Here is an 11,077-nt window from a genome sequence, read left to right on the forward strand (position 1 = left end):
TATGACAGCTGCGAGGGTAGGGCTGGGCCCCAGGCTGCCAGAGGAGGGTTTAGGACGTCTCTCTTGGGAGGCAGGCAAGAGCTCAAAGCCACGACGAGTGGCTGGGCCAGGGAGGGGAGGGCAGGCTCCGTGGAGGCCAGGTCAGAAGGTCAGGCAGCGGGAACTGCGGTAACAGGAGGTAGAGATCTGAGGGAGAGCCCACAGGCTGTTTGTTGTCTGATCTGCCGAATTACTGCTTGCTGGCTGGGGCTGGTGAGCAGGGCAGCCTGCGGGGAACTGGCTCCCCCTGGACTTTGAGGGACCCACTGGACCCCACAGAGGCAAAGATCATGGGTTCTATCTAAGTAAAGCAGGGTGCAGAGGCTGGCCCACCAAAATATTAAATACAAATAAAACTGTGCTCTTTTACTGTGCTTCTTAAACAGGGCTGTTTGGGGAGTATTTCAGAACCACAAGTTACCCCAGATAAAAGCACCTCATCGTCCTGGACTATCCATTTTTGCTAGAAGATGTACTAAGGGGCAGGGACAAGAGGAAGAAAGGTAGGTAATTTCACCGGTAAGAAATTGAAAATATACTTTTCCTTTTTGATACATTTGGGTATATCATGGAGTCCAATGCAAAACTACATGCACATTTTATACAAAAGACCTTTCAGGCTTTTGGTAGGGTGAGGTCCCCGAGCCCTGGGGTAGGGTGTGTGATAACCCTGGCCTCTGCTTTTACAGTTTCTCAGTAGAACAGTTTGACCGGGGCTGCTCTAGTATTTGCAGTGTCTCAGACACTATCTCATCAGGATATTCAACAAGCATTTAAGCACTTTCTGGGGGCCAGGCATTATGCCCTTTACGACAAAGAAGTGGGTGTTTATATTTTATTTGTAGTGGACTTGAGGAAACAGGAAAGACGGAATGATCCCTCCCCACCCCCCAACAATTCTGCAGTAAAGCAGGGCTGGGAATGTGGCTGCTCCTTTGGGGCGGCCATGCCTGTCCCACGTGCCCGAGCCTTCCCTGGGACTCTCATTCCTCCTCACACCCATTCCCTGCCATTAAACAGTTGCACAGCGCTCACCACCACGTGCCCCCTCCACAGAGCCTTCCAGGCAGGCAAGGGTCTGACACATTGCTCACGCATTTACAGATGAGGACATTAGCACAGAGTCACCAGTGTCCCCAGGTCACAGGCAGAGCATACAATTTCCAGGGTGGGTTGGAGGAGTTCAGGCTCAGTGTGTAGCCCAGGGGGGTCTGGGATGTGATCAGTTCCCCATGTGGCACAGGATGGATGGACCACCAGCAAGCATTTATCCAGAGCTTGTTAGGTGTGGGCTCTGGGTTAGGCCAGGGAAGGAACAAAGATGAATAAGAGCTTCTCTGCCTTCAAGGAGCTTATAGTACACAGGGGACTGCTGCCCAGTTGGTGCAGAAAGAGACAGGGAACAGGAACTGTGCCTGGAGACATGCCCCTCCTCCTGCATCCTGCAAGGTCCGCCTTCTGCCTGGGAACTGTGGGCAGGAGATAGTTCCCTGGCTTGGTCACTAGCACCTTCTCTCCCCATCTCCAGGTAGAGTTCGCCCCTCTCTCTGCTTCCTCATGGTCCTCTGGTAACTCATCTTTCTCTGACAGATACTCCTCTTTCTCTGCAGTCCCCAGCAGTTACCACAACCAAAGCCACTTCGGCCTGTGTGTTCATAAGCTGGTCTGCCTAGACAGTGCTTTACAAATGATAATAGTTCACACTGAGGCTGTGCTTACACGCGCTGGGCACTGTTCATGTGCTCTGATTGTTTTAATCATCCTAACACGTCTGTGATTCTATTACTAGGCCCATTTTATAGATTAAAAGCCGAGGATAAGTAAACAGCAAGTTTTACTGGGACTGTCACTCAAGCACACTTTAGATAGCCTCTAGCCACTCCACACACAATACCTCCCTTGGGCCTCACAATGACACTGTGCGGTAGGTAGATGGGGAAATTTGAGGCCCAGAAGGATCAACGCATTGCCAATCTTGATTGCTCTGTAGGAAGAGACTAGAATTGAGGTCTTAACCAGGTTTTTATCTCATTTTGTTGCTGAAATCAGAAAATATTCCTTGTGCATTTCCAGTAACTGTGTACCCCACAAGTTTTTGGAGGATTGTGTCTTGCACTTCTGTATTGGGTGAAAATAAGAAAGTCATGACCAGGCACTGGTGCCGCTAGAAAGGCTTGAAATACTGCCACCTGGTGGCTTTCTCAGTGGTGGCGGCTGAATCTGGGCCCATGGCCGGTGAGCCATGACCTTGGACGTCCATGATAAGAAGTTGGAACTTACTGACCACTATGGATGCCAGGTGCTCTGCTAGGCCCTTTTAATGGCGCCTCTCGTTTATTCCTCACATTAACCGTGTGAGGTTGGCCCTATTATCATCCCCATTACAAAGATGAGGAAGCTGAGGCTCAGAGGTTAGTTAAGTCATCTGCTCAAGGTCACACTGCTGGTAAATCTTAAAGCTGAGATTCAAGGTCCCATTTGTCTGCCCCCCAGGAGCCATGCCTACCTACTCACTCCTTACCCTGCCTCCCCATGCCTATGCCTTCAGGCCACTGCCACCTCTCTTATCTCAACCCACAGCCCTGGCTCCTTGGGCTGTAGCTACTCTGACCTTGTCTGTTTTTTGAGCTCATCCTCACACAGGGCATTTGCACTTGTGTGCCTGTTTGCCTGGAATGCTCTCTCAGGTTTACCCATCACAGGCTACTCATCATACAGGTCTGGGCTTATAGAAGTCACCTTCTGGAAGATGCTATTCCAGCCACCCAGCCGAGGTGCCCCTACTCAAGCCCAGTTCCTCAATGTTTCATTGACTTACTGCCTTGCCTTCTTAGGGCTTCGTGCCACTGAGATTATCCTATTTTTCGGTTCAAGTGCCCGTTTGTGTCTATATCTGCCACCAAGAATGTCAGTTCTGCAGTGGCAGGAACCACTGCATCCCCAGTGCCTAGTGTGGTGCTTGGGAAGTAATTGCTCCATAAATATTCACTGGATGAATGATTGGAAGGAAGCAGGGGAGAGAATGGTCTTTTATGCATTTCACACAGAGGTTTTCTTATCCCTCCTATGGCTTTCTGTCATCCTTGCCCCTTCTTTTATTGAATCCCTGCCCCATGCAACCAGGACCAGAAGCGAACTGAGGCTGGAGCTAGGACTTGGCTTAATTTGACAGATAGGTGGTAAAATATTAGATGCAGTAAAAATAAGATGGCTTGCTTTTCTAGTCCTCAGCATTTGATATAGTTAAAGTGTCTGTATTTTTTTTTTGGTAGTAGTTGTTGTTAATTCTTGTTAATTAGCTTGCACCTTATAGATATTGCTCTTGGTCATTTAAAAAGAGGCTTAATTGTTCATTCAGGCCTGGAACCTATTCTGTTTTCCAACTTTATTACTTCCTCCACCACATTCACAACGTGGAAAGGTAGATTAGCATCTCGGGATTATAAACTGCCGGCTCTCACTCACCCACACTTGGATGTGCTCCAGAAAACAGACTCCAGTTTGTGAACTTGAATTTAGACTCCTGCATTTGCCCAGATCCAGGCCCAGTTCTCAGGGTCCATCAAAAACATGAGTGGAGTACAAGGGCTTATACAGATGAGCTTATGGCCAGAGGCATGAGGGACCTCAGAAAGGAAAAACCAGGTGGATCAGAGCTTCACATTACATCAGAGTTTCACTGATATAATTTCAGAGAATGAGGAGAGCCACAATTCCAATTAAGTGAAACCCGGAGGATTGAGCTCTGAGTTGACAGCCCTGCGATGGTGACTGGGGACAGGGCGATGCTGGGGGTGGGTATGGACTAGGAGAGGGCAGACTGACCCTCCTCTGGGCCTGCCTGTGTCTCTCTGTACATCCTTCCTTCATCTGGAAGAGTAAAACAGAGCTTTTTATTCTGTTTATTCTGAGAGCCGGGCTTTCAGATCCTGCAGCTCTGATGTTCTAGGTGCTTCGTGGGGTGGAGTGGGGCAGAAGAAAGGACTGGAGGAAAGGAAGCTGATGTTGATTGAACTCCTGTTGTACATCGGGCACCAAACGGGGCACGGTGACACCAGCAACCCCATGAGGATGGTAACTGTTTTGTGGATGAAAAGGAAAAAAAGAAGAGGTTGAGTGAAATGCCCCAAACCACATAGCTGGAAGGTGATGGGGCTTTGCCACAAGGCATCTGGCACTTACAAACTGTCTCCACCCAATCCTCCAGGACATCTAATTCCTAGAAGTAGCACTTGTCTCCTAAGGAGCTCTGCTCTGGTCTGCATGGTGACCGGGGAAAGGCAGAGTGCAGCTGCCATTGCCGGCTTTCTGGATTTATTTCAATACTGTTCTCCAGCTCTTAATTAGGCAGCTCAGGGGTGAAAAGCTAACGTGGATGTAAGTAATGAGCAGGAGACCTGGTGTCACAGGCCGACCCCGGATGCAGGACAGAGTGATTCTGTAATTATGCCAGCCAGTGTTTACCAAGGGTCTCTTGTGTGTCGGGTCTGAAAACAACAGTCACAGCAACAACAATAAAAACAGCACTACCAACAGTAACAACAGCCGCAGCAGCAGTAGCAGCAGCAGCAGCGGAGGGCTCATGATGCACAGGCAGGGTAATGTACTTAGCAGCACGTTTGCTGTGAGAGGAGTAAGTGAACTCCTCTTTTTTTCCTTTTCGGCTACACGACTTGACAAGCAGGATGGAACGTGTGCCCCCTGAGAAATGAAACAAGTACCCCAACCCTGGACCATCAGAATTGTTATCTTCCTGTTTCTAGATGGTGTGGAAGGTGTTAAGTCACCGGGAAGGCTGTGAATATGTGTTTTCTGAACGAAACACGGGGCACATGCTCTGATGTACTGATTAGTGATGGAGCAGGCTCTGAAAACTCCAGGGGCAGTTGGTATCAGCACAATCACCTACCTCTCAGTGGCCCCTCTGTTCCGTGTCCCCCGCACCATTCTCCGGCCCCAACGCCTCCCTCACAGGCTCATCGCTCTGGCCTCCTTGCCCCACAGTACCTTATGCTCCAAAACTATGACTGCTTTAAACATACAGCCAACGTTTTCAGGCTAAACATTTCCCTGTCGTTGGAGGAGGGGAACTGGAATAAGAAGATTGATGTAATTTACGCTAAGTTGTGAGTGACTACCAATCTGCCCATTACTGGCTGGTGAACATCTTTTAAAGAGAACCTGGTTATTCACCAGACAGCTCTCCCTGACAGGATTCTAGCTGTGTGACACTATAGGTTCTTCAGGGGCAGGCTAGTGGGGAGAGAGATCGCCCTCCCTAAGGGACTATTTCCTGAGAGGAGATAGGGGCTTTATCCCCTCTTTCTGACTTCAGACCGCGTGCATTGACACAGGGAGAGCTCTTGGAAAACCCTAAAGGCACAGCACCTGTATTATCGGCATGCCTCACCTTTTGAGACCCTTTCTTCAATGAGAAACCATTTTAATAAGGCTGTAATTTCGTTACAGAATTTTATAATTAAATATCCTTAAAAGAAATGAGGTTGCAGGTCCCTATCTCTCAATTTATCACAGACTTAATGCCCCACGTTACACAGTGTTTAATCAAGAATGTATCCCCACTGTAACTCTCTGCAGGCCTTAGAGATATGAAGTGCTCTGAATTTATCACGAAGGTTGCTCTCTGTTCTTGAGATGTTATTTTGTTTACCAAGTGGCAAAATAAATGGTGGTTTCGTAGTCAGAAATAACAGGCTCTCCTTCATTTCTGCCTTCATCCCAGTCCCACGGGCTTCTCTCATCCTCAGAGGTAAATCCATCCGACAGCTCTCCAGAGGAAAGGTTTTCAGAATTGGCAGCTTCTTTTAAGGAGCAAGCGTTCTCCCCCTGCTGGTTGAGGGCAGCCAGTACATGAGTATGCTGCAAAATCACAACATTTTTTGGACGTCCTTCAAAATAAAATATGAACACTTACTGTGTTCATATTACATGCAGCGCTAAGGGATATTAAGATGAGAAGCACCCTGGCTTCCCTGGTAGTCCAGGGATTAAGAATCCTCCTTGCAATGCAGGGGACACGAGTTTGATCCCTGGCCAGGGAAGATCCCACATGCCATGGGGCAGCTAAGCCCGTGCGCCACTACTGAGGCTGTATTCCAGCGCCCTTGAGCTGAAACTTCTGAGCCCACATGCTGCAACCACTGAAGCCCACATGCCCTCGAGCCATGCTTTGCAACAGGAGAAGCCACCACAATGAGAAGCCTGCATATGGCAACTAGAGAGTAGACGCTGCTAGCCACAACTAGAGAAAGCCCACGTGCAGCAACGAAGGCCCAGTACTGCCAAAATAAATAAATATTTTTTTAAAACGGAGAAGGATGAGGCCCTTGTTCTCAAAGAGCTTGGAGTCTGGGCAGAGAGACAAAATGTGCATATATACCTAACACAGAAAACGTGTTAGCATCTGTTAATTGCAGGGTCATAGAGAAGGGAGAAATTACTCTGTCCACAGATATAAAGGAGGCTTCATGGTGGTGTTAGCATTTTGCTTGCATCCTGAAAAAGCACTGGGATTTCAGAAAGTGAGAGGGAGAGAAGGTCAACGTATGGAGTCCTAGAAGTTAGGCGTGAAAGATACCCAAAGAATCGTGGACTATGATCCTCTCGTTTTATGAGAGGAAAAAGGAGCTCAGAGAGTCCAGATGTCCCGGATATAAAAGGTGGAACAGAGACTGGAACCCATATCATTTCATTCCAACTCCAAGATCGCCAAGCATTCCAGGCTGAGAGAGGAATGAAAGCCGGGTGAGGAAGTGCCAGCCACATCAGGGGATGGAGAACGGAGCTGGGTCTCAGTCACAAGAAATTCAGTCTCATTTACTGAGGAAGTGAAATGGTCTGGCTAATTTCATTTCCTAATTAGATGGAAGTCCAATAGAAAGGCTGTATTGTTAGAAATTTTGCTTTTTGAAAATTTCCTAAAGTTTTTCTTTCACTTTTCTGCCTTAGCAAGTAAAGTCAGCAAATCATCCACTGATAATCCTGGGTCTTGCAGGATCTCACAATGCTTTAGATGTAGACAGCATACAGGATTATAGATATAGATCCTTGGAGGATTTTTAAAAAATATTTAGCAGCAATGTATTTGCCTGTCATTTGTCTCTTTATCATTAAACATAGTATTTAGATTTCTTTATCAGAAAACATCTGATTGGGTGAGTGTCCTGGCTTACTTTGCTCTGGATCATAGAGGTTTTGCTACGTTATTTAAGGTGATTCCTGCTGATCCTCCTATGCAGCTCTGTCCTCACCCTTGCAGGGCTGTGCCAGGCAGCAGGGTTTCCGAGAGGAGTTGCACAGACTTCCCATGCTTGCTTTGGAAAGGAGCAGCAGGACATTCCATTGATAATACTGCCTGGCTCATGCCCAAACTCTCCCCACTGGTAACTCCTGGAAAAGTATGAGCAATGGCCTTATCTAAATGGGGGCCCTGTGGGATTTGGCTCCAGCCTGGGTTGGTCACCAGCCTCCCAGATGCCTCTCAATGATCCCCACCTCTTGATATTCATGCCCTGTGTAGCACCCTCCTACATAACACCAGGATTGATCTGCGTAACCACTAAAATACAGCATAATTGATAGCATGTCACTTCCTGGTTAGGTTACAAAAAGGCATTGCAGTTTTCATCTTGATGACCCTCTTTTTCTCTTAATTTGCTTGCTCTGGAGGAAGCCAGATGCCACGGCATGAGCATCACTAGGGAGAGGTCCATGAACTGAGACCTCCAGCCAACAGCCATGTGAGTGAGTCTGGGGGCAGAGACTCCAACTGCAGTCAAGCCTTCAGAGGACTGCCGCCCTGGCCAACAACTTTTGTTTTTAATTAATTTATTTTTAATTGAAGGATAATTGCTTTGCAATATTGCTTTGGTTTTTGCCATGCAACAACATGAATTAGCCATAGAAAGTTATGACCAACCTGCTGCTGCTGCTAAGTCGCTTCAGTCGTGTCCGACTCTGCGACCCTGTAGACGGCAGCCCACCAGGCTCCCCCGTGCCTGGGATTCTCCAGGCAAGAACACTGGAGTGGGTTGCCATTTCCTTCTCCTATGACCAACCTAGATAGCATATTAAAAAGCAGACACATTACTTTGCCAACAAAGGTCCGTCTAGTCAAGGCTATGGTTTTTCCAGTGGTCATGTATGGATGTGAGAGTTGGACTGAGAAGAAAGCTGAGCACCAAAGAATTGATGCTTTTGAACTGTGGTGTTGGAGAAGACTCTTGAGAGTCCCTTGGACTGCAAGGAGATCCAACCAGTCCATTCTAAAGGATATCAGTCCTGGGAGTTCATTGGAAGGACTCATGTTAAAGCTGAAACTCCAATACTTTGGCAAACTCATGCAAAGAGTTGACTCATTGGAAAAGACCCTGATGCTGGGAGGGATTGGGGGCAGGAGGAGAAGGGGACGACAGGGGATGAGATGTTTGGATGGCATCACTGACTTGATGGACATGAGTTTGGGTAAACTCCAGGAGTTGGTGATGGACAGGGAGGCCTGGTGTGCTGCGATTCATGGGATCACAAAGAGTCAGACACGACTGAGCGACTGAACTGAATTGAACTGATACATATGTCCCTTCCCTCTTGAACCTCCCTCCCAGCTCCTACCCTTTCTCACCCATCTAGATGGTTATAGAACCCTGGTTTGAGTTCGCTGATTCATATAGCAGATTCCCATGGGCTATCTGTTTTACATATGGTAGTGTACATGCTTCCTTGCTACTCTCTCCGTTCATCTCACCCTCTCCTTCTTCTCCCCCGCCCGTGTCCATAAGTCTGTTCTCTATGTCTTCATATCCTTGCTGCCCTGCAAAAGGTTCATCAGTACCATCTTTCTAGATTCCACATATATATGTTAATATATGATATTTGCTGTTTTCTTTCTGACTTACTTCATTCTGTATAATAAGTTCTAGGTTCATCCACCTTGTTAGAATGCACTCAAATGCATTCTTTTTTATGGCTGAGTGTGGCCTACATCTTGACTGCACCTTATGAGCGAGCCTGAGCCAACTGCCCAGATTTCTGACCCTTCAAAATTGTGTGAGATAATAAATATTCGTTACAGAAGTTTAGGCTAATTTGGTACTCAGCAATAGATAGAGACTTCCCTGGGATGGGGGCTCTTAGGCATTGATCTTTCCCTGAACCCCATCTGGGTAGCCAGAGGTACTTGTGACATCCTGGAATCTTAAATCCAGAAGGGACCTCAGAGATTAGTTGTTTGGTTCCCTCCTTTTACAGATGGAAGAAAGAGAGCCCAGCATCGAAGAGGCTTTGTGTGGAGCCTTCAGGGTTAAAACTCTTCTGTTTAGGGGTTCCTCCTTTTCTTTCCATATTCCATTCCTGGCACCTAGTCAGACTTCCTGTTCACTGTTTCATTCACCAAATATTTGCTATGTGCTAGGTCTGTGTTAGGCCCTGGGATATAGTGGAGACTCTGGGCTTATATCAAAAGTCATCATTTGAGTAACGCATAATTATTGTAATGGATGTGTGTTGAATGACCGAATAAGGCTGGATCCAGTCAGGAGACCCATGTGCTCGTCTGCACTTTGCCAGGAATGTCCTGGGTCTTCACTGTCACTCTTTGTAAAAGACGGTTTCGGGCTGGTGTGCAATACGGAGTCTTAGATTAACACACAGAACCTTAGAATTTTAGAACTAGAAAGGATTTTGGCAGGTGAGTGATGCTGAAGTTTTCAAGTGATAGTGGACTCCTTTGAAAATCAGAAGAATCTAGGGGCCCCTTTAACCTCATGTGTAAAACACTCTGCATGTAAAATTTGGGGAATTCCTAGAACATTTGAAGCTCATCCATGGACTTCCTAGGGATCCATAGACCAAGGACCTCTGATCTGATCTAATCTCCTGCCATTTTCGGTGAGAAAACTGAGACCCAGAGAAGGGAAGTAACTTGCCCCACATCACCCAGCAATTCAGTAGCAAAGTCTGTACTTGAACCAGGTGTCCTGAAACCTTGTCCAGCTTTCCTCTGCCATAGACCCCCGACTTACAGGAAGCACACAGGGAGTGAGGAAACCAATTCCAGCCTCTAAAACACAGACCTTCAGGAAATCACACACACGCACATATTTATTTTCTGTTAGTATCTCTTGGGGACAGACAGAGTGGCTTAAATAGCCAACTCTGTCTCTAGCACTAGACTAAAATGCATAGTGGGTCCTTCCTAAAATTCGGCAATTGGAAATCCTTAGAGAGGGGACTGACAGCCCCAGGGAGTGTCTAGGATGGAGGAGTGTGGAGGAAAGTCTGGTGATGTGGGTAGATAGCAGCGGAAGCCCTAGGGACAGTCAGCTTCCCTTGACCCACCAGCTGATCCCAGGCACTCGGGGGCACCTCTGTGGAGTGGACCATCCACATTTAGACGGGAACTGGTTTCTCACGATCATGTAGAAGAGCTGCTTCTCATAATATTGAGGAGAGGGGCTCTGGTGCCAGTCTGCCTGGGTGCAGAGTCATGTCTGGCTACTTTATCTGTGCTGTCTTGTCCACTAGCTAACTTCTATTTCTGATCTGTAAAATGCAGACCACAATTGCCTTAATACCACAGGCTTGTTGTGACACTCAAATGAGTTAATTTTTGTAAAGTGCTTAGAACAGAGCCTGACCTATAAGAAGGGCCAGGTAAATGTATGATCATTAAGGGCATAAAATCCATACTTCTTTGGGCATCAGTTTTCCTCTGCTGGGTCCTTCAGAACAGAGAGCACTAAACTTAAAAAAAGTTACATTTAAAAAATCAACTTTATTGAAGTATAAATTGTCTACAATAAATACACCTGTTGTAGGTGTACATTTAGATGGGTTTCTATATTTGTGCATTTACCATCATGATCAGGATACAGTGTCTCCATCAACCCCAAGGCTTCCTTGTCCCTCATCCTAGTCAGCCCCCTCCCCCAGCCCCAGATCACTGTGAGCTTAACCACCAAAGAATATGATGGCACATTTCTATCAGTGAGTGGGTATCGAGCTGCCAAAATGTATTTAT

The sequence above is a fragment of the Bos grunniens genome, chromosome 26, assembly GCF_055505025.1.
Source record: "Bos grunniens cultivar Pamir isolate PY7600 chromosome 26, Bosgru_T2T1.0, whole genome shotgun sequence".
Taxonomy (NCBI): Eukaryota; Metazoa; Chordata; class Mammalia; order Artiodactyla; family Bovidae; genus Bos; species Bos grunniens.